The 24,079-nt window shown below is 45.8% G+C and overlaps 1 protein-coding gene across 2 annotated transcripts in view; it reads right to left on the bottom strand.

Annotated features, from left to right (window-relative positions):
• Positions 1-24,079, bottom strand: part of zbtb16a (zinc finger and BTB domain containing 16a) — a 98,217-nt gene that overhangs the window by 11,550 nt on the left and 62,588 nt on the right. The window lies entirely within an intron of this gene.

Raw genomic sequence — 24,079 nt, 5'->3', positions numbered from 1 at the left:
CAGAGGTGTTTAAGTGGCTGACTGACGGGCAGGCAGGGTGTCTAGTGTAGTGTCAGACGGGACTCAGAGGACACCCTAATGGAGACTGTGAACCAGAGGACAGAGGACACTTGGCTATGTGAAAAATTAACATGTCTTTGGCAGACACAGGACTGTAAGTGAAGGAAAACAAAGAACAGGAGAAAGGGGGGGGGGGGGTGGGGAGAGCGAGAAGAGATGACGTGAGCACGAGAGCCCAGCGGACGGTGGTAAGTGTACTTAAGGACACAGACTTACACGGGGAGGTTTACCACTCAGCTCCGGTAAGGGTACAATAAAAGGCAAAATGCTGCGAGTTTCACTCACACTAACTTAGGAAACTATAAGAGCTGAACAAAGAGGAAACATTAAATCTTATTAATTCTGCTTTTAAAAAAAAAAAATCCCCATTTCGTACAAGAAAAAAAAAAAAGCCCTTAAACCTCAAATAACTGCACTTGTAAGAAAATAACATTAAGGGGCAATTTTTACATATTATAACTTTCCACTTCCTGTAAAATCCAATGAGATCACTGGTGTCATTTTGACTACACAGATAAATCCAGCCAGTCTTTCAGTTTCCTTACAGCCCAATGTCATTCCTTCACTGAAAAGCGAGTAAAGTAGGACTCAAATAATTTGCTGAAAAATAATCCGTCTTTGCCTCGTTGGGAATGCGGCCAGTCAGAAATGTGAATCTAGCGTTCAAAGAGCGTGTGACTGACTCTCGCAATCCAGATGGTGCCCGAACAGACCCTTTGCCCTGTGACCTTGAGGACCTCTACACATCCTGCAATTCTGCTGTAAGGCAATAACCTAGAGCGAGACCCTCCGCGGAGAGGGCGGGATTCCTCCACGTTGGTGTGAATCTATGCTCCGTCGCATAAAGCTTACGCATGGCGGCACAACGGGAAAGGTGCGCGGGCTAAACGGGCACTTGGCACACTGGGAAGTTTTGCAGAGCCACGTATATCAAGAGAAGAACAACGACAGGACGCGAGTCTACGGTTTCCACGGATGCCTCCCTAAAGCAACCAAGTGCAGAATCCCCAATGTTTAGCAACAACCACATGTTGGTAAAGCAACAACAGCAGGCCTGCGGTGAGCTCGGGAAGTAACGGAGTGCCGTGTTGAGAAGAGTAAAAGCTATCAGGAGTAAGCTGTCTCGTTGCAGGTTCAACTGTGATTAGACTTGTGGGGTGAAAGAAAGAGAAAGAAGCAGAGCAAAGCAGCCTACCTGGGAGGCTATTAGAGCGCGATATTGAACAGGACAAAGTGACACCTGGAGGAAGGACTGCTGGCCCTGATGCCCGCTCTGTGGTTCCGCCATAATTTACCTCTTCTCCTTCGTCTATTTATAACGTCCTTTTCTCCCACCGAGGGGCCCTCTCCTCTCCACATCCAGCATTAACTTAATGGGCCTGAAGTGGCCGACAGAGTTATTTAAACATGCTGAATAAGGCTTTTAATGGAGAGGGACACTTCCAGGGAGGAGGCGTTGCGGCCGCATGCCCTCTCTCGCACCGCCACCTCCTGCAAGAGGCCACGCACGGCTGAGCAAAACGTCTGGGGTAAGAAAGAGAAGCGTGACGTTCCACAAATCTTTGTGGCCCCAGGCCTGGCGTTCAGTTTTGGACAAGGTGTCCCGAAAACGCGAGCGGAGTCCCACTGCGTCGACCTTTACGGTCTTCTGACACCTGTTCAAATAGTGTAAAATGTAGATATCATCAGCGCGGCGGCGGCAGCAGCAGAGTGTAAGCGAAATGGGTCAGTGGACCAGAACGGCTGTGCTTCCCCATGTTTACCTGTAAAGGTCACTGACTCTGGTCAGTGTCAGAGCTGCTGGGGATACGGCTGACTTTCAGCGTCCGCAAACGAGGAGAGGGAGTGCTGCTGAGCTCTAAGGACGAGGACAAGACGTGCGGTGTCGAGGCGCCCGACTCGTACCCCAGCATCCTGCCGACCGGCGACAAACCCCCCCCCCCCCCGCTCTGCTTGCCACGCTGGCCGCCAAACGGATCCCTCAATCTCTGCGCTCCGCCAAGTGGCTAAACTGTTAGCACACATTTGACTCATCACACAGCTCATTGCCGCGCCGCCATTTATTTGCCTTGCCAGATGGGCTGCCGGTCGACCCGGCCGCTCCAACCGCGGCTGAACACTCGGCGCTTCACGCGCGCCTGCGTTCGTGTGTATGCGCGCACATGAGCGGGCCTCTGTCTGAGTGGGTCTGCGTCTGAGTGTTTTTGTGCGCGTGTGCGCGCGCGTGCCTGTTCGGACAAAAACAGAAGGTTGTTTTATGCACATCTCTCGGCCTCGCGGAATCCACACAAACACATGGACGTGGGCCTAATTGCAAGCAGGGCTTCCGTCGCCGTGGCCAAGCGCTCTCTGGCTCCTGCTGCTTTAAGAGAAACAACAGAACGCGGCGCTCTAATCAATACAAAAGAGCCATCACCAGGCCAGGAAAATGTATCGCTAAATCAGGGCCTTAATAAGCTTTCCTTTCATTATGCACACCCCTTCCACACATTCAGACGTTTGCACAAGCGATTCAAGTCCAGCCAGCGGTGTGTATAACAGCATGTAAACCTTCTCAAAGTCCCTTTTATAAGTTGATTATTCCTTTACAGACGACAGACAGACAGGAACAGGTTTCAGGACGTGGAAAACTAATAAAGAGAATACAAAAGTACTTCACAGTGCCATTAAGCAGCTTGAAGAAACGCACAGCACTTGGTGACGCCTTCTCCCGAAGCTGTGATTTAAAGAATACGCAAGACGCACCTTATCTTAAGCAGCACTTGTTTGGTATCGCATTCAGTTTTTTTTTTTTTAAATCATCATCCAGTACATCATCATCAGAGACAGTACAGGCACCTGAGCATTTATCCTTATTGTCTGCTCATCTCAGGACAGGCTCTACCAATCAATCTGAGGGGGGGGGGGGGAAATGATCCAAGTCACAGTAAACAAAAACAAGGACTGCTGTTATTACTTAAACACACAGTAAATTCATTTGGATGACAACCATGACGGTTTCCCTCAAAGCACATCCAGATCAATCCCACCGCATCCCTCCGATCATTAGGAAACGCATCCTCCCCGGCCGCAGGCGTTCCATCGACAGCGGAGCCAGGGCTCTGCGACAGTGGCATGAGTAGGCTAGTGGCTAATGGAGCAAGAAACACACACTCCACCCTTCGTGGTTATAACCTCTGCCTTCAAGGAACCGAGTGTGTGCACATACAGAGGACGGAAGACCGATGAGCCAAAGAGGCGTTAACAAGGGGGAAATAGTCAAAGACACCTCAAATTTACAGTGTTTTTGCCTGGTACTATTGCTCTACTTCATTTTCCAGGTGTTTGAAAGTGAAGCAAGCTTTGTTTCCTCAAAAATATAGCTCATCCTTCCCCACTTTGCTGCTTGTTTGGTTTTTAATTTGACTGGATAAGCTCTGGCTGTTCAAAATGGCATCACATCTGTCTTCAGCTATAGGAAGTCAGACTACTAACCACAGAGAGCCAAAGCCAATGGACTGTAGCTAATGGTGATAACGTGGTAGTGAAAAGGTTTTTTTTTTTTTTTTTTTAAAAAAAAAAAAAATAAAATCTTGCATTGGTTAATACTGGGACCCCAGGGAAGTCAATGTAAGCAGAACTAAGCATTTCTATGTATTTTCAAAGGCCTTAACATTTCAGCACAGAAGAACTTCTGGAAATTTCTCAAGCAAATGCATGTATAGGTATAATTACTTACGCCCAACTGATGATGTAAAATGTAACTAAAGTGGCATAAACTGGGTTATTTAAATCAACCAGCATATTTTAAGTAAAATCAACTTCATATATTAAAGAACAAAAAACTTATAATGTTCAGCTAAATGCCCTTTGAGGGTCCTAGGAGACCTGATGTAATCAAGTGTACAGTAAATATGAATATACTTAGAGCAATAAACTTTAAAGGTTGGCTTATAAATGGACAATTCTTGTGTGTGTACAGACACACACACACACACACACACACACACACACACACACACACACGACTTCATATACACACAGTGCTTTAGGACCAGTCTCGTGTGTGTATTTTCAAGTCTAAAAAGCCTGCCAGTCTCATCGATCATCTTGGTAACGAAAGAAAAACAAAACCCAAGAAGTGTCTTGTACTGTACATCACGGGAAGGGCTAAGAGTAAAGTGCACCTCTCATACTCCAATTCCATGGTACGATGCCAAGTGAACTACTATACTGATGGCATCAGACCCAACTGAGCCCCTTCAGGAGACAAACCCAGAGAGAAGTCAATATTAATGTCACGCCACAGAAAGATGGAAGCAGGTTCAAGGGCCAACCCATGATATGTGGCAATAGAAACGAGGAAAGAGGGTGGGGGTCTCTGTTGTGCTCTCAGTAACTCTGCGGGAATGCAGTCAAGGGCCGGCGTCCACACTGAAGTTTCCAGAAGACCAGCGAGTCTGTATTAGTATGTGGCACAGAAACAAACTCTGTCCAATTCTCTTTCTTTCACGCAAGCATTTGATCTCCAAACGAAGAGGAACTCCGTTAATCTGAACTTCGCTCTCTCCCCCTCCTTCTCTGGACCGGTTTGGACAAAACGTGGCTCGCGAGCCCCAGCGTGCGCTGCGTATTCGCTCACAGCCGTATTGCGGCTCCGACACGAGCAGAGAAAAAGAAGCAGCGAGATGAATTGTTTATTGATCTAACGGAGAGCCAGAGATTCTCATTAACTAAAGGCTGAAAATGAGAGCAGGCTACATGCCTTTCACTTCAAGCTCAGAAGAAAAGCCAGCTCAGATGGCATGTTGAACATTTTAATTATTTAGAAATCACTTAATATTCTATACTTTTCTCAATGTAACATTAATATTCTTTAACTATATCCTAAATAATGAAACAGAAAGAATTAGTCAAGACATCAGGTCATTTACTCGTTTTTAAAGCTTTAACACCATCTAACAGATCGTTTTGTACTTTGCATGTTCTTGTCTGCGAGTTAGCCAAAGCTGGTGAACACTTCTAAACACAAAAATGAATCACGCAATATTCTCATGTGACAGGAAGCCTTATGTCGCGAATCATTTATCAGATTTCAAACACACAAACATCACGACAAGGAAACAAGCAATTTAGTGTTTGGTTTACGTTCCATTGTGTCAGCCCCTGTCCCAATAATAGGAACAGATTACCCTGGAAGATAAAGCAGCCCTCCTCATTCAGCCTCGCACCAGAGTGCCGTGGCCTGAAAATGGCCAGATCTGTCGCCTGATACATTCCTGTTGCCAGGGGCATTTTCCCGGGCTATAACAGGTGTTTGTTTCAGGTGTTCTCTCCTGTAGCCCAAATGTTTTCCTGTTTTCTGTTGATAAATTCATTTCCGCAAAACACGAAAGGTACGCTCTCACGTAGATGTGACTTCTTGAAAATCGACCAATGAATCACATTTCATTTAGTTATTTGTTTTGTTTAGTATTTTCACACAAAGAGCTGTAAAGAATGATAGAGAGAGGAAAGTGGATAAAGGGCAAACCTAGTTCATTCCTGGGCTAATAACCTCACCCCTTATGAGAAGCATAACAACAGTACTGTGCAAAAGTTTTAGGCACTTGGTTGGGGGAAAAGGCTGTAAAATGAGAATGCTTCCAAAAAATAAGGCTCTTAATGAAACTTTCTACGAAGCTTAGCAACCATCCATCGTCAACAACCGATTGTCCCGAGCGGGGTCGCGGCGGGCTTGGTTGGGTCCCGCTCTCTGGCGGGTCTGGGAATAGAGTCCTGCTTGGGGTACCTTGTGACGGACCGGCGTCCCACCCTGGGTGTGTTCCCTCCTCCTCTAGCCTTGTGTCCTGTGTTGCAGGGTTAGGCTCCGGTTCATCGCGACCCCGCTCGGGAGAAGCGGTCTCAGTGCGCGTGTGTGTACTTTCTTTAACGACAGAAAACCCTTACTGTAATACTGTAACTTTCTGCAAAAGGAATGCTTGGAAATCTAAAAGATGCTCTTTCCCATTGCCACTAATGCAGAAGACATTAAACAACCATCTAAAACAAATATTTTTGTGAAATATCTAAATGCCTAAGACTTTTGCACAGTACTGTATACAAAAAAAGTTAACAATTAAAACAACAGAAATGACTAACTTTCTCCACACTACAAAGCATAAAATGGAAACCTTATCTACAATAATGTTACAACTCATTTACCATACCTGGCTTCTTAAAACCAGCGCATGAGGCCATTCGAGATCCAGGACTTCCTAATGCCCTGAAACGCGAAAATGGATTACACCCAAAAAAATAAATAATGGGGTGAAAGGCATCGGTGTCCCCCTCTTAGCGCGATGCGCGCGGGCGCCACAAAGCACGCCATGTCCCTTAAAGGGAATGTAATTTACAGTGCGCAGCCGGCCCAGGCTTTGGCGGAGGATCGTTTACAAAGGAGGGAGGCCCACTCGCCTCCCCCCCACCGTCCCACAAATCCGATTTAATCAGACAACTCGAGCAGTGTGGCTTGAAGTAAGAAAAAGGATAATTAGTAAACAGAGAGCTCCTCCACAGCTTCATTGGCATTCGAGCGGGGTTAGTGTGTCGCATTTAAAATGCAGTCTGATGAAGTCTACAAAATCAAACCATTTGTTACTCCTATTGAAGAGGCTCGGGGCCACTGGCAATTAAATTGGAATTAGTGCGGGGAATGAGATACGGCAGATTCATACCAAGGAGGGAAACTGTCTGGAAGATGTCTGGAATTCAGTCAAGTTTACAGTTTCGAATACTTAAATGGTAAATAAGTTTTTTTTTTTTTTTTTTTTCTCCCCCCCTCCTCCCCTCCCCTATTTTTCCTCTCGTCTGCGTTCACACCCCCATCTCCTCGCCATGCCAGCACCCTCTACCTTCCTGCGCTTGGCTTTTCTTCCTTCGTGAAAAGGCCCCCTAAAACCCTGCCTGCCACGTTTCCGCCATTGTCATTTAAGCCATTTGTTCGTCATTATGCCAGCATTTCTGCAGCTCTCTTGTGTCTTCAGTCCTCGGCTGAATAACACATCCTATAGGGTCCTGTGGTAAATTGGCCAAATCCTATAGTTAATTGGCCAGTCATGTTGGAGATTTTTGTAATGGTCTCCAACCAACTGAGTCCACTTCCCTCAACGGCTCCCCCTTGCCTGCCGTCTCCGAGCGCCACAACACGGTTACACGTTTACACGCGCAAGAGCATATACGCACCTTCTCGCATGCATTAAAATAAATAAGTGTGTTAAAGAAAAAAGAAAAATCAATACTGCACTCGTTCTTCTGCTTTCATCTTACTCCGAGTCACGTGAGCAGGGCCAGTGTAATCCTAGGGAAGTTTCACCGCTGTGTTGCAACAACACCAAGCTAATGCTGTCAACAACAAAGAGAACAAAAACACGCTGGCGGCTGCCATTTGCCTTCCTGCATGCTCTCGCCTTCCCGCTTCAGCGCGCAACCTTGCTCATCGCCATCAAATGGTGTAACAGTGCAGAACAGAAAGCGAGGAATCGGGGTGTGTGTGTGTGTGTGGTGGGGGAATACACAGATGCGTGTTACACATTAGTGTGTTATTTTCAATGGGTGGGGCAGGTGCCTTCCACAGTGAACCAGGAACAATAGAACAGGCGCTTGCAGACGAAGGAGACGCGAGATAAATGAACTGCGGATGAGAGGGAGTGGCTCAGGACCGTACAGCTGGTTGCCGAGTGGCTCTCTTGGCCGTGACAACCTGATGAGCGGTTGCCAAGGGTGTCAAAATTGCGGGTCCTCATTGGCCACTATGAACAACTCATGCGCTGCGCTCCAGGCCTCCTGTCCAGTCGCTCTGGCCAATCGATCACTTCAAAGTTCCTTTTCAAATTTCAAATTCAATGCAAGCTTAAAAGCAAGCATTAATTTTTTTTGTGCCCCACTTGAATGACATTTATACCACGTACATCAATAAACTGTTGTAAGTACAGCATAAAACATAAATAAGGGTGTAGATGGAAAAAACAAAACTCCATCGATAAAAATCCATGCCACATCACGTGTTTTTTTTTTGGGGGGGGGGGAATCATGTTTGTGACGTTTTGAGAAAAACCAAGTGCGGAATAATATATAGTGAAACACATACATTGTAAAATATTCTTTATAACAATCTGTTTAAATGTGCAATATTCTATAATAATCAGAAATAGACTCCTTCCACACCAAGGTTTATAGTGTCTTCATTATCTGTTTATATTGGCTAGGTTTTGCATGTCTAACAGAGCACTTTACCTTTTTCACAAGGATATTTAAAATGTGCTCAAAAAGAAATTCAAGGAAAAAATATATCTTTCCTTAGAAACAAATTTCATTAGGTAATTTTTCTATAAAACACACAATTACTTGTTTACAGGCGGTGCCTTTCTGGTTTGTCATTAAAAATAGCGTTTCAGAAAAAAAAATTTAAAATCTATAAAACAAAATCAAACACTTCTGGCTGTGGCATGGAAAATACAGCAGATTTATTGGAACTGTGATACCAATAAGAAGAATGAATCTATGCTACTTATTACAAACAGGATCATTAGTGCTTGTGACTCTGAAGACAAATGAGTGATCTAACATCAGATTTCAAGGGCTTTTTACGAGGATTTTCTCAATCCCTTTTTACATTGTCATCTGCACTTTGTGCCTCTTGGCTCATGGGCTTGTGGGGGAGATTGTGAAAATGCACTGAGAGGTACCTCATCAGCACAACAGAAAGAGAAGGAGCGGGGTCACCGAGCAGGGGGTACCACTTCTCCAAACCCCTCCCAAAAAAGGAGGCAGCAGATTTATCACTTCTATTCAAGTGCCAGTGAGTCCAGCTCTCAGGTTGTACCACACTTTGCAGGGGAATGGTGTACACACCCCCACGGCTGCCCCCTCTCTCATATGAGCCCTACCATCCTCGCCTCGGGGTACCACCCGTCCGCGTGGCCCCGGGGCGCACCCTTTGGCCGGCGCACCTTTCCATCCGTTCAGTGAAATCACAGTGTGTCCCGCCACCTCACACAGAGGAAGAGAACCAGGAGAGACTGTTTCTGGGCTGCTGGAGCACTTCAGAAGGGCCGGGTGGGAACCCAGCTGCCGGTGCTCTTGAGTCACCTGCTGTTTTCCCTGGAGCCAGGAGCACCTTTGCTTTTTCGTTGAAGAACATAAAATATGTATTCATAATAAATATGTAAAAATAAACCATCTTAACACATGCATGCACACACTGTACAAATTTACAGTAAGTACAGTGGCTACAGTTGCAGGCCATTTCAACGAGGTGACAACAAAAGACAAATGAGATCTAATGTGCATGATTCGGTGAAGCAGCGTCTTACAAAATGGGGGGGGGGGGCAGAGCTAACAGTGTAAGCAGAAGCCCGCTGATGGAATCCAAACCCGACAGCAGGAGTGGTTAGCAGTTTTACTCATTAACAGATTTAAGGGGGGGGGGGAGATAGAGAGGGGAAAAAACCCTTCATGCACCGCATGATTATCTGGCTACAGCCCCTGCACTGGAATCCATTGTGCGCCTTCCCGTGATTTATTCGAGTGGCCATCTGGACAGTGGGCAGACAATGCGGCCGCGTCTCTGAATGACCGGCCGCATTAGTCATAGGCTCTTAGCTCGACCCCTTACCTCCCTAATCTTTACACTTTGGGTCTTTCACTGCGGCCAAATGGCCGGAGACCCTTTCTCACTCGGTGCTGACACGGTTTTTTTCCCCCACGGACAAAAGGCTTTCACTGCCTCTCTGCAGCCCCCCTCCGCTGCCGGGTCCTATCTGACAGGACGGGAGTTTGTTTTGTTTTCTGAGACGGCAGGAATGAGGAGAAATTCTAAAGCTGGCTTGCGCTACAAAAACAGGGGGCTTGATCCAGGGCCACAGAGAAAGTAAAGCTGATCATATCAGAATGCATTAAAAAAGCATAGCCAAATTACTCACAAATAAAGGTATTAGGCAGAAAGGGAGCCGCATGCCTCTTCCCAGCTTAATGTAGGCTTTTGTGGGGCTATTAGAGGAGATGGGACACAAGAACAAGGCCGCGGCTAACAGCATTACTTTTCCCAAGCACTGTTACAAGTTTGCTTTGTTGCGTTCATTTAGGCAAACGGCATATTTTAAATTCTGGATTCGAGGAATGACGCTCCCGTGATAGCCCTCCCCCCCCGCCCCCACTCCTCCACAAAAGGAAGTTATTTAAATGGAGTACTTAATGACTATGAATGTACTACACAGAATCGGGAGCTGCAAACATAACAGTCGAACGGCCTGTTCTTCGCGATGCGCTTTCCTGGGTAAGCGTAACGAGATGTCAAAAATAATGGGCCGTAATTTTGCACTTGAGGGTCTTAGGAATTTTCTACCTAATTGCAAACAAGGTCTTCCGTTTGTGGCAACCTGCCATAAGGCATTCCGCGTCCACAGCAATCCCTCGACAAATAAGTACCTCTTAGTGTTTTGGTGCCTTTTTCATCTTCCACACAGATACTGTACATGTAACCGTGCTGCCTTTGTAACGATGCAGATGCATGTACACGAACACAAAACCATAAAAGAAATTAAATTGCAAATTTCCGCATTGTAAAGCCTCGGGGTGATAGGTGAATGCGACTACATAATCGTTCCTTCATTTAAACCAATCAACGGTGACGTTTTATTACAGGCTCAGAGAACCAGCAGATGTTACTAGCCTTAGGCCAAAATAGTCCAGTCCAATGTGATTATAACTTATCCAAAAACAGAAAACGGGGCAGCAAATGGAAAAGCGAAACAGAACAACACGGCGGGGGGGGGGGAGATGGAGATAACATGTCAGACTCCAAGCCAGAGGAGGAGGGGGAAAAAAAATAAATAAAATCAACTGCGTCTGTCCAGCTTCTGAAAGAAAGTGACCATCTCAATTTGAGAGTGTCATTCGACTAATGATCTTTAATACGTGTTTATTGGGAAAGGTGCGGGTGACCTTGAAGGCAAACAGGAATCTCTTTATGAGGGAAGAAAGCACTTTATTTATAGATCAGCTCCATGTCAATCACATGGGCATCAGGCGTCGGGAAAAAGGGCCCTCGGAAGGGGGTGGGGTTGGCGCACATTGGAAGCTCTCAACCTACCAGTGCTCTTTAATCACTGCAGCTCATTCTAATTGTATTAGAAAGGTAATTGATTTAATGTTCACGACAGCACCGTGAATACAGCACTGCCTGTGTGCAGGTAAGGATTCCAAATGGATGTACATAATCGAGCTGGGGGGGGAAAAAAAAAAGTGGAAGTTTCTCTTTTGAGCGAAAAAGGCATTTAGCCTTCAGTGATTGCGTTGAAAAACTTGGAGTGGAAACGTCAAGTGCCTTCAAGCTTGAAAAGCTGGCACACAAAAGGATAAATTCAAACCCTGCAAATATTCCAGCCACTTGCAAAGCGATGCAGCTAATAAAGTAATTGTTGCTTTAACTTTGAAGAAATTTAATTACTTTTGATAGACTGCAGGGATGTTTCTGTTGCTAAATCTGTGCCCGGGAATGACATGCGGTTCCCTTTTGTGTGCCTCCAGTAAGTAGAGCGAGAAAGACATACTGCAGGGCTTGAACCGCCTCTAGATAAGCAGTGTACTCATAGGGGAAGAAAGGACTTCAGTTCCTTCGACCAAGAATTTTTAGGTTCATTCAGCAAACAAACAAATGGCAGGTACAAGACAATAGCAGGCAAAGCTACCGTCCCTCAGAGAGCAACTGCCTTGTATGTTTATTCTCGAAAGCATTAACTTCAGAAAAAGCTTTTATTTTGCTCCAGCACAGCAAATGTGAATCACTTAAACCATATAGTGAATCTTTTTTATTTTTAAAGAAAAAAAAAAAAAAAAGTCAAGGGCCCTGCATCATTGACTTAACTGTTGATGAGACAGGGGGACCAAACAAGAAAACCACACACTTACACCACTATTTAGAGCAGTATCTCCCTTTGAGTCCGCAAGCATCTCAACTTGGCCCTCGCCACAAAGGTTCGGTGTAAGTTTTGTCATTTTTCTTATTTGTTTATTTGTAAGGTTTTGCTTCAGGCACGGATCTAAAAATACCGCATCAAAGAAAGAAACGCAATGTTTGCTACGAGCTGTGATTTATTATTCATACAAAGGGGCGACTTGACACGGAACAACGCGCCGAGGCTCAGTAGAGCACAAGGTGAGTGCAAGGGGCAGACCCCCAACTTCCCCTAATCGTCGAGTAGCCGGCGGCTTGGATAGTTAGACACCGAGATCTCGTACCGACGTAAAGCTGTTGGAACCGCAGAGCAAAATTCAGTGACGAAAGTCTCATTTTCACTTAGCGCCGCAGACCTGAGGACACTCATTTCTGCCTTGGCAGCTCTAACTCTTTCCGTACGAGGAGAGAGCCACCGTCCACGCAGGAACGTTACATGTTGCGCCCTACTCGTCCGAGGCCGGGCGACGCGACGCGTAAGGCCTGTTTGGGCCCGAAGCCACTCCTCAGGCAGGAATTAGTTTTCATGTGCAGACACACATCCACTAAAAGTGCTGGAATCGCCACTGCAGGAAAAGTAATCAAAGAAAAGCTCATTCGCTTTAATCAGGGGCGCAGAAGACACACGGCTATATCGCAATTCACCGACAATTTGAAAACAAATTTTGAAACTAAACGGAGATAAACAACACAACCGTTGATTACAATCTGGCGAGGGGAATTGCATCAGATGCACATCATTTATTCAAAGGTTGCCTGTGAAGGGCCAAGCTGTCCGTCACGAGGCATTTGTACTGCTCAGCCCATTATGGATGTAAACACGTCACGTTCGCTTTTCCAAGGAATTACATTTCTTTCCAAACACAGCAATAACTGGCACGCTAAGGTAGTCACACAGGTTTCTCAGACACAGTTTAATTAGTGATGCACAGTGATTGAATAAGGGATTGGCAGGAAAAAGGGTAAAGAACTACCACGGGGAAATTAAATTTTTTTTTTAAAAAAACAAAAAACAAACAAAAACTGAGAACTGTCACTACGAATATATCTTTAGCTCTATAGGAAAATCTAGCAGGACAACATCCTCATTACCTCATCACCCGAAGTGCGACCAGAGCAAAGAGGCGGACGCCGAGAAGCTGCCCCGGTAGCGGCGTCCCCGTGGGGCGCTCTCAGCGTGCGCGAACGCTCAACGCACGCGCGGGGTCAACGTTTACGAAACGTCTGACAACAAATACGGCAAAACGCTGCTTTTCATTATCCAGACAGGGTGAGGAACAAGGGCAGAGGAGGGAGAAACAAATAACGGGAAAGCAAAACAAATTTCTCTCTCTAATATAAATTACTTATGCGGGTCTTTTTACTTCTGACAATGCTTCATGAGAAATCCACTTTTCACACTCAAAACGTTATTGGTAGCATTAATTTGACCAAACGGTCCACATGGGCCTGGAGTCTGCATTTCTCAGCAGTGCATTTGAATATATAAATAAAACAACAAGAAGGAGCTCAATAGATATTGTAATTAGGATGGCTTTTCTTGCATAGACCGCCCCCGTTTTTGTGCTTTCATGTATTATCATGGGAAACCAGGGTTGAGGGAGAGATGCCGGGCTCCTCTCGGCCAGCAGGGGGAGCTCTCCTGATTTCCGCGACCAGCCGCCGCCAGACTCTTGTCCCCGAGCAGAGCCGGTGAGCCGAGCGCAGACCTCAGATGATCTCCCCCTCCCCCGAGTCCTCACTTCCTCACCGTGAAGAGGTGTTCAACATGCATTTGCTTTCATCGTGGCAGCAGAAACAACATATTCATACGCGACGCCCGGCCAAAACAACAAATAACCTATGACCGGCAGTTGCGTGCTTTGCTGTCAGGGCCCATTAACAGCTTTATTCAGAGCAAGGCGTGCGCTTCGGAAAGAGTCTCGCCACATGCATCTGAACTTCACTGTGTGCGAGACGGCCAGCGAAATGAGAAATGTAGGATGGAAAACTTTCCAGAAAGAAACAAAAAAAAAAAAAAAAAAAAATTCATTTCATTTAAGACCAAAACAGAAAAGCTTGCAGCATATGAAACATCTTACTCAATATGCTAATGAAAGCAAGACTACCGTGTTTATTTACTAGGCTTCAGATGAACACCGTTGAATCGGTACCCGACGCTTGCAGCCAGCACAACGCACAAGTACGACGTTTCAGTCCATCACGTGCGGCTGGCCATCGCAATGCGCGTCCTGCTCGTGTGTCACCGGCCGTGTGCGCGCTTCTGTCCACGCGTGATGCAGATCTGTCTTGACGCAGCAACAGAAAGCACCATGCAGAAGAGAGGGACACTGCCACCATCAGGCAGCACACCACTGCTACACCTCTTGAAGTCTACTTGTTCCTGCTTCCACTGTAATCTCTCTCTCTCTCTCTCACACACACACACACACACACACACACACACACACACACACACACACACACACGAGACCACATACATGCACATGACACACTAACTTTGCAGTTAACCACAGAAGTTACTAGAAGAAAAACATGATGAGTGATAGAGTAGAAGGCTGGGTAAGGTCACAGTGCACAGCAGTGTGGTATGGAAGAAACAAGGTAGACGGGGGGGAAAAATTAAAAAAAAAAAAAAAAAAAAAAAAAGCACAAAGTAAGACAAATGCCCTTTGACCCCTCCCTAGGAGTTCCTCTGGAGTTAAAGTCTAATCCTGGTCCTATGACCACAAACATGGTGCCCTTGAGGCCAAGGACCGGCACATTTTCCAAATAGCACTGTCATCTAGATCCCCAGACGACTGGACTTCAAAGGGTTACATCTCAAATGACCATTTAACTGCACTGTGTAAAAAGACCGATTTTACCCATTGCAAACACATTCCTTAAAATACAAAAAATAGACTGGCATGCATATTTAACACACAAACATTCTCAAATATACAAACATACCATGTTAATGTAATTCTCAAAAAATATTTGTGAAAATGCAGTAGTACTGATGGTCAAGAAAATACAAGACGTTTGCATCATTCACCAAAATTCTACTTATACAGTACACAGCAAAATACGTGTTTACAGCCAAACAGTCGAGAATACACAGAGAATTATCAGTTGGTTTTCAAATAAATATGATGTAATTTGGGGAGTCCAAGTGCAATACTCTGGGTCATACGAAACCCCTTGAAATGTATAGTTTTCCCATTTTTTATTCTTTTGGATCCATCATTTTTCCATCGAAAACTTTTCTGCCTATCCTCCTTTTTTAAATAAATTCTATTCTATAAAACTGAGTGCTTCCCTTTCTCAAAAATAGAACAGTTAACACAAAACATCCATTTCCTGTTAACTCTGATGCCCGTGTTGTGTTTCCTTTTACTTTTTGCCTTCATTTTGATTTTTAATTAAAACCCCCAAAGCAAAGACCAACGCAGTCTTTGAAGAGAGCAAGGAAGGGGGGCATTGTATTAATTGATGCGTGGCCCCCTCCCCATTTTTTCCCATGGTGAAGAGAAAAAGGCGTTTTTGTGCGCCCCCTCTGTAGACCCTCACTGTACAAAAGGAAGCGGATTTGCAGCTAAAATGACCCCCTGACCCCCAAGCTGCTGAAAGGTCCTCAATGGCATAAACACCACATAATCAATCACATTCCGGGAGGGCTGTGCGGGAGCCGGCGCGATCGCCGTTCCGACTGGGCCACTGTAAATGGACACCGGCTCTCTTAAAGAGCGCCCCTCTCACTCTTCAGCACATTCCAGCAGGTTTCTTCCTTTACTTTATTATTATTATTTTTTTATTACTTCTTTTAATACGACGACCATGAGGTACAGTGGACACCCACGCAATTCCAAGTCCTCCACTACAGCAACACCAACTGCTTACTGTGACATTAAAAAAAAAAAAAAAAAAAAAAAAATTTTAAAAAAAAGAGTCAGAGCAAGAGTTGAGTATTATGGGCATTTTCCACCAGATCTAGGTGTTTAAAGAAAAGTGCAAAATCTTACATTATTTTGCAGGATTCTCTTACAAAGCGCAGCCAGTAAGTCATATAAACGTGGCAATATGCGCTGAAACTGTGGGCGCAAATACGCAGTTGGGAGAGGCAGTAGAACGACAGCGCATGTGCAGGAAAAATTAAGGTTGACATGAACAATGTTCAGTGGACTCATCTTTAGGGATCTCTACTCATCCCGAGCTAAATTTACACGCAGGCCAAGAAAACGACATTTACAATGCATGAGGTCATTTTAGGATTCTCAAAAGGTACACAAATGGGTTTATGCCAAACATGCTTCGTATCACCTCTCTCTGTGACAACCTGGACCACTGTTTACGGCGGAGAAAAAAAGGACACCTGGACTAATATCGTAACCCATTTGGCCTGAGTGTCAAAATAGGCTGGTATTACACACACCTCAATGGAGACAAGAGAACTTTTTCTCCCCCCAAGCCCTGCCGTAATATAGCATCTATGTATAGATGTATTTATACAATAGCTTATCTCTCATTGGCATCCCTTCTCAATTCCTTCTGTGACCTGTGAGTGACCAGGTGCCATCTGAGAAAACAATCCAGGGTCCTTGGAAACCCACCATTAACTGATAAGAGCGGGAGTCCTCGCCGTAATGGGTCCCACCTGAGTTCACAGCACCTCTGGTCATTATCTGCCGCTGAGAGAACCTGGATGTTTTCTCAGAGGGACGCAACCCTCTCTTTTCCAGGAATGGGCCGAGGTGAGCCAAACAGGTTCAACCAGGACAACGCGGGAAGGACCGAAATGATAAATTAGAAGGATGAACCAGCCCAGTGTCAACTGATGGGACAGCGGGAGGTGGGGGGAACAAGTGGGGAAAGTTGTCGCGATCCAATTTCAGTCCACACTGGCAGTCCCGCTTGCGCCTGGCAGCATGAGTGATATGCAGGACCCGATACCATCTTCAAGTCCCTGTGTAAAGGGCTCAGCGCTGAGCACAGGGGAGAACGCTGAGAAGGGGGGAAAATATGCGCGTGCGCCAAGCTTTCCTTCCCGATTCACACTACGACGGACAGCCGTGCGACTAGTGAGGATGGACAGGGGCCCAGTTCAGGGAGATTTTGAGCATGTGTGGACATACTACAAACATCCTGAGCAAACACAATATTGGCTTGTTTCAACTGCGAGTCCCCAGACACATACAATAAAATTATAGGAGCCCTGAAAGCACAGAGATAAAGGAAGGGATTGTAACAAAAGCACGGTGCTTCCTCGATACAAGAGGTTTAAGATCTTTCAGGTTAGAAGGTCTATTTTCGGTTCACTCCACATTCTATATATATTAACACTTTTAATAAATTATGTATCCTTCAATACCTTATCGGCACCGCTAAATCAGAAAATGCAGGACTGACGTTTCATTTGCTAATGAAGTAATTTGTTTAATGCCCATTTGGTCACGAGGTTCCTTAGCCACATTTCGGTATTCATGCTCGGACCGGGCTTTGACAACGTGGAGGCGTGGCGACTATTCTGCACCTCACCCTTTTCCTCACAGCGCTTTATTTTGCTTTGTTTTCACTGTAAATCAAGACAGGCTCGACGGCTCCATCAGTCTGACTGCCGGTTGCCCGGGAGACGGAGGTTTGAGTACTTTGAGCACAAAACTATCACTTTTAAGTTATAGGAAGTCTATCTGACACCAGCATAGCATGTGGATCATTTCCATTTTCAGACCGTTGGAACGGCATCACCCCCTACTGCTGGTCTTTCCAATTTCCTAAATAAACAAGCAGAAGCTTGACCACAATTCTTTCCAAGTTAGAGGAAGTGAAGGCTCAATATTGCCCTGTCCTTGAAAATTGGCTCAAAAGAACTGAGGGATGACAGCAACTAATAACACACAGGCAAATTCTTGCATCTTACACGCTCCAAACATGTCAACTTGTTTGGTATGTAAGAAAACGCCTAATTTTGATTTCTTTACTTCTTTTTAAATGCTGGGAGAGATACTCTCCATTATCGGAAATAATGCCGCATGTCCACTGAAAGGCCGCACCAAGACGGAGCCAGCTAGCTGTTCCATTAAATCAGCCTGGGTGAAAATCATGTCACTAGGCAACCAGATGTGATCATGCCTTTGTTTGAGGTGAAAGGTTATAAGTGTTCACACTAATCCCCGAGTTCACAATTAAGTAACAGGAGAGGGGCCCCCCCTTTCTTTTCTAGAAACAAACAAAGATTCCCTGGCTGTTATGGTGACGAGGGCTCGCACTGTAAAGGTTTTTAAGGATCCTTTTCAAAAAGATGTAGACAAACAAGTCAAATCTAATTACAGCGGACGCTTCTCCTCCAGGCCTGTTTTTTTGGACAAAAGAGGCTCATCTATTGTGAGGAGTTCTTTTCCCACCTCGTGCCAAGCCTCCCGACTCTCTCTCTCTCTCTCTCGCTGTGGTGCAAGGGTAACGTGCTCTGAAAACATTTGGAGGTGGGAAACCAAAAGGCTAAAGGATTTTGGTAGCATGGGAGATGGCCATGTTCAAACACATCCAGCGTTCCTTCTCCTCCTCCTCCTCCTCGTCCCCCAGGACCATGCCCCTCCTCTCCGGCGGCGCGCCGCCAGCCGTTAATGCTTGTTCCACACAGGACGGGACTCGATGAGCCGCATTGTCGGAGATGCTGTGACATTTCGGGGTGGGGGAGAATCTTCCGCAGCTCAGCTCCAAGGATCCTGCTGGCTCCATCGCTGGGCATGAATCGCAGGGGCCCCACAGGGGTCCATAATCCTCCCACAAAAACTTTGCTCTCCCTCAGGAAGTGTGTTACTGTCACCTGCACAATGGGGCCCCTGGAACCGTCTCCGCAAGGAGGCTAAAGAGGGGTCCACCAAACGGATACTGCTTTTCGTCATTCAGCGTTGAATGTGCCCCCTTGGTCGATTCTGTTCAGGTGGCTCTGCAATGTCCGATGGCCCAAGCTACCGTGGCACCCATGCGCCTGCTCCGCTCAGCCGTAATCATGAAGCACATGAGCGGCTGGACACCTAATTAGTCTCCTTATTGACCAAGCCCACCCTAACCACTGCACACACCAGGGGAAAATCAAAGACGACTCTCAGTCTCTGCGCAAATAAATGCACTGAGGAGTCAATAAAGGAGACCTCTTTTGGAGAATTTACACCAGCGGATGGCCGGAACATTCTGGCGGGTGGATTAATTCTGGCATTGGCCACATTTCTGCACGTGCTGTTTATCAGACAGCTGAGCATTCGCGTGTCTGGGGACTCATTTAGACTGTATCTGGAAAAATTAGTGGAAAAGAAAAAAATAAAAAAAAGGACTGTGGTCTGGCCTACTCCTGATTTAATTTGGCCATTGATATGGGCTTTAACCACTTACCGTTTTTAGTTTTTTTTTTTGTTCACGAAGGGAAAGTTACTTGTGTCCTCCATGTTAAGGCGGGTGAAAAGAGGAAGGACAAGGGTCATCAACACTTCAGTGACAGCGGGGCTATTTAACGCTCCCCTTGTTTCAGTATGACCACAGCTGCTCTGCACCTGAGAGGGTCTGGGTGTTCATACCGCAGATGCTAAAAAAGGGCTGTGTGTGTGTGTGTGTGTGTGTGTGTGTGTATACATTGTCAGCTAGAATGCACAATATAGCTATCACCATATTCAGAGCACTCTTTCCCTTATTACTTAAGTCAAATTAAAAATAAGGAATAATGTAAATGTTACAAGGGTACCTAGGACTGAAACGCAAATTTGCCTAAAGAGGAAAACATGGCATTAGTACACCTGCATGACATTGAGGAACTGTGCAGTTTACAGTACTTAAAAATACTGCCACAGTTGCAATACACAAGGCTTAATTCTTGTTATTTAATCCTGAGATTACAATAAGCATTCTGTTGCTAAGCAGCCAGATTTACTCTGTTTAATGCCATGTCATAACATTTCCAAACTTCAAGCACATTTTAATTTTTCCACAAAAAAATTTCTATTGTTTGAAAAGCTTTTATGATGAAAAAATATTGCTTATTGACATTTTTTTTTATGAGTGACTTAGTTAAAAGATAGGCACTAGGGAGCTCTAAACTGTATTAAATCCTTCATGTAAAAAGGTTAGTTTTCCCATACACTTCTGTCCCTGCACTCTAAAGATTTAAGGTTTAGTCTACTCTATGGTGTCTGAGCAAGCTTTCAAACCGGATGTTAAGAGTGCTGGCTTGAGGACAATCACCTTTCATGCTCAAAGATTTACCCTTGTGCTACACTGAAAGATGACCCTCAAATCATCTGGTTACTCAATGTCTTCACCCCTGCTTGATGTGCTCCAGATTCTCTCCGTGTGGATCTCTCCCTCCCAGTGGTCCTTATATGCACAGTGAACCCATCTTATCCTGAATCCCTTCATTTTCCGGGATACCTGTGGAATGAGGGAGGGGTACACCTACAGATCACCTCAGGTGACCCCCGCATACCAAACAGGAGGCAAACAGGCTATTTGTAGAACTCAACTCCAGCGTCCTTTATAACTCATGTGACGGGAGACTATCACCGCATTCAGTCTCACTAATCATCACTTAAACACTCAACATGAATTTCCCGGGCACAGTTTGGATTAAGACGGTCCACCATTCTTCCAATCGCCCTCTGTTACACTGAAAATAAAGCAATACCATGAAAGTTTGTTGAACAAGGATATTTTAGGTGTATCCTGGTTTTCACAGAGGAGGTCACAGGCAATGTGCTTTATTCCTGATCTTCATACAATATTTACACCGTGAACAAGGATCATATTACCCTTCCCGAAGAACAACGCTACCTGTTTATTGGCATCTGCCAAAACATGTCAAAACATCTATCACAGAATACTATCAAGGTCCTGAGATGAGTAGAAGAATGGTGATGCATAAAAAAAAAGTTTGGATAAAAGAGTTTGCCAAATTAATAAATGTAAAGGTAATTTAATTTTTGCGGCCCTTAAGAAAAACTGATCTCACCAGCGTTCAGTGAGCACAACGGCGGTAAAGCTCACTGACAACAAGCATGTGATTAACTACTGTAAGCACAAAACATATGCCCTCATTTCCAATGTGAGCAAGACTGAGATAAACACTTCGGACCTGACCTTTGCTTGCCAGGTGGCACTGCGCAGCCTGAAGGGAGGGAGGGAGAGAAGGTACAAGAAGGAGAGCGAGCGAGCGATGGGGGGATATTTTCAGACGTGGGAGCGGAGCCTGCGAGCTGCCGTTTGCCGTACGGCGCTGGAGTGCTCTCCGCTCTTCTCCGGCTCTGTCAAAACTATTTGTGGCTTAAGAAAAACTGTTTACACTGTGGCCCAGTTCGCTGGAGTCATGCCGTGTTCCCACCAAGCAAAGCCACTGCTCCATCTTTCAAATGTTTTGCATATTTTCCTCCTCCTCCACCCCGTCCCTTCTTGTCTAACCCCCAACCTAAAAAAAAAAAAAAAAAAAAAAAAAAAAAAAAAAGGACTTACAAAACAGGAGAGGAGTAGAGCAAAATGGGGACCCCCATCACCATTATTTGGGGATTTGCTTTGGGACCCTTCTCTATAGGATGAAAGGGTCTGTCTGCAAACAGGGAAGATCACTTGCACAAGCCAGCAGCCTCGTTTCTGATGCAGCACCACAAAGCAGCAGAGATTTCATACCGCTCCTACCGCGTCCCCCGACCCCTGCCATCCATCCATCCGTCTGTCCGCCCAACCCTGTAAACAGATGATTTGCAGCCCGGTATTTGTGATACAACTGAAACCTGTGAACTCAGAATGACCAGCGTTGGGTATTTCAAGGCTCTCCTACAACCTCTCCAGTGCTGTGATCGAGGGCTTTTCCTGCAGGCAAAAAAGGGCTTGGCGGACGGCGTCGAGTCCCTGGTGCAATTACAGCATTGTCAACAGTGATTTCACTCACTTGCTATACTGGTCTGACAGGACGCCTCTCTTTCAAAGATGTGCTAGAACATCCTGCTCTTGGCCACCTCTCTTTCTGACCTGTCTATAAAGCAGAAATGCAGCTGTTCATTTCAAACTGGGCTTGGTGACAGTATGTGGATATTATCATTATCTCGGTACTCAGTCAGAGGGGTAAACTACTGTACGGGCCATACCTTCAAAACAAGTACACTATACTGCTCCCGTGTGTGTGTGTACAGGTCTCAGTGAGACAGTCAGTACTGTTCCAGTGTTTAAGATATGTCGTCCCTCAAAGAAGTGTGCATCAGGGTGGTATAAATTTACTTACGGGCACAAAGCTACCGGTAGGGACGAGCGAGCAAAAGTGAAGGAGCGTAGGGACCATAGCGTAAGGAGTGTAACCTTTATATCCCTTCCGTTTCAGCTGCCCTTACAAAGTAGGTCAACGTGGACTGTATGGCAGCTCTGTGGCAGAGTGTAAACAGAAGCACATGATGTTTTTCTCAGAGTCCTGGCACTAAAGGGAACCGAGCACGCACGCTCCTGCCAGCCACCCTCACCCAACGAACTTTACTTCTCCAGCTTTAAAGGCCCGGACTTCCTGGGGGTTTGTCAAACAGCTACCCCTCCGTGCCGCTCCTGGACAAAATGCAGTTTCGTTCAGATTTTGCGAGCGTGCAGCCAGCCGGGCAGCGATGCGACGGCAGCCATTGCGCGGGAGGAGCGAGTCGCCACGTGGCAGCACCACGGCGAGACGAGCACCTGGAAGTGAGGCGGGAGAACCCCTGCTGCCGCTGCTGTGCTCTTTCGCGTTGACCACACTCGTAGCTTAATCTGTATTAATGTCTGTTTGGGTTTGGTTATGCAGCACTGGAGTAATTGCTGCAATAGAATAGCTAAAACATCAGACAGACGCACCTGCGGACAGCAGAGGCGGCCCGAAACGGGCAAAAACGAAGCGGGTAACCGCAATTCTGACTGCTCTCTATTCCAGCGGCACAAATTCAGAAGCCAAAACAGCAGCTGATTTCTCTGACGTCATGAGATCAAAGGAAAACAAGACCACAAAGAGAGGCCACAATAGCCACTATTCAAGAGGCAGCGGTACCTAGAAATGAGCCTGACTGCAGGACGAAAGACCGTCATCTGAGAACATCCTGTGCCAACGAGTAAGATGCAAGCCTGACTGGATAATCCGTTCGTTTCTTCTCACGCTCTTTTTTTGCGCTTCTGCAAGCGCGCTCAAAAAAAAAAAAGAGAAAGGCTTTCAAACTCCCCCTTCAGCTGATAAATTCAACAAGGTGTCTGGCCAGGAAATACTTCAGCGACAGAAACTGCAGCGCTTCCTCCCCACAATGTGACATCAGATAAATTCACTAATTTCCACTCATTCTCTATGAGAGTTCAGCCCACCATCCATTAAGGCAGTTCAGCAGTACAGGTAAAGGCTTTCGCATCCCGTGTCGTCGTCAAGAAGTTCAAGGAGACTTGATACAGTAAAATATTTATGCAGCATAAAGCGGGGTTTGATTGCCGCGATCACCAGAAGCATCCAGCACTTTCTGCCCTTCTGCACCCTTTTTTTCTGGACACGCTGCCAATTTGAAACTGAGAACTCGGTGTTTACAATTTCAGGAGCCAGCACTGAAAATTCTGGTCATGGTAAACACCGCCTTGATATCCACGGATATTAACTATTCATACAGGATGTCCTGCACAAAGGTGGTACTCTTTCCATTTCTCTGAAGCTCAACAGACAGACAGACACTGAAGAAGTGTAACTCAGAACTCTTGACTACCCCCTGCCACAAATAAGGCAGTTGACAAAACGGGCAAGGTTGCTTGACATTGGTTATAAAATGTCCGTATTGCCTCCACCACAGAAAAGGTGACAGCCAGGATAGTGAAGGAAGCCCTTGGCTGTTGAGTGAGGCCTACTGGCACTCAAAGGGACAGCAGAGAGAACAGGTAAAGATTCCTCATACCAGAGGTGCCACCACCCTCCAGCCTGCACAGCCAACGCTGGTGCGTATCACGGGTGCGAGACTCGATTTCTAGAGGAGTCTGCTCTTCCAGGTTCTCATTCCCGCAAATTAGGCTCTAGTGTTAATTGCTGCTATTAATGACACATTA

This window comes from Scleropages formosus, chromosome 4 (assembly GCF_900964775.1).
Source record: "Scleropages formosus chromosome 4, fSclFor1.1, whole genome shotgun sequence".
Classification (NCBI taxonomy): Eukaryota; Metazoa; Chordata; class Actinopteri; order Osteoglossiformes; family Osteoglossidae; genus Scleropages; species Scleropages formosus.
The sequence above is the reverse complement of the archived record's forward strand: the minus strand, read 5'-3'. Positions and strand labels throughout refer to the sequence as shown.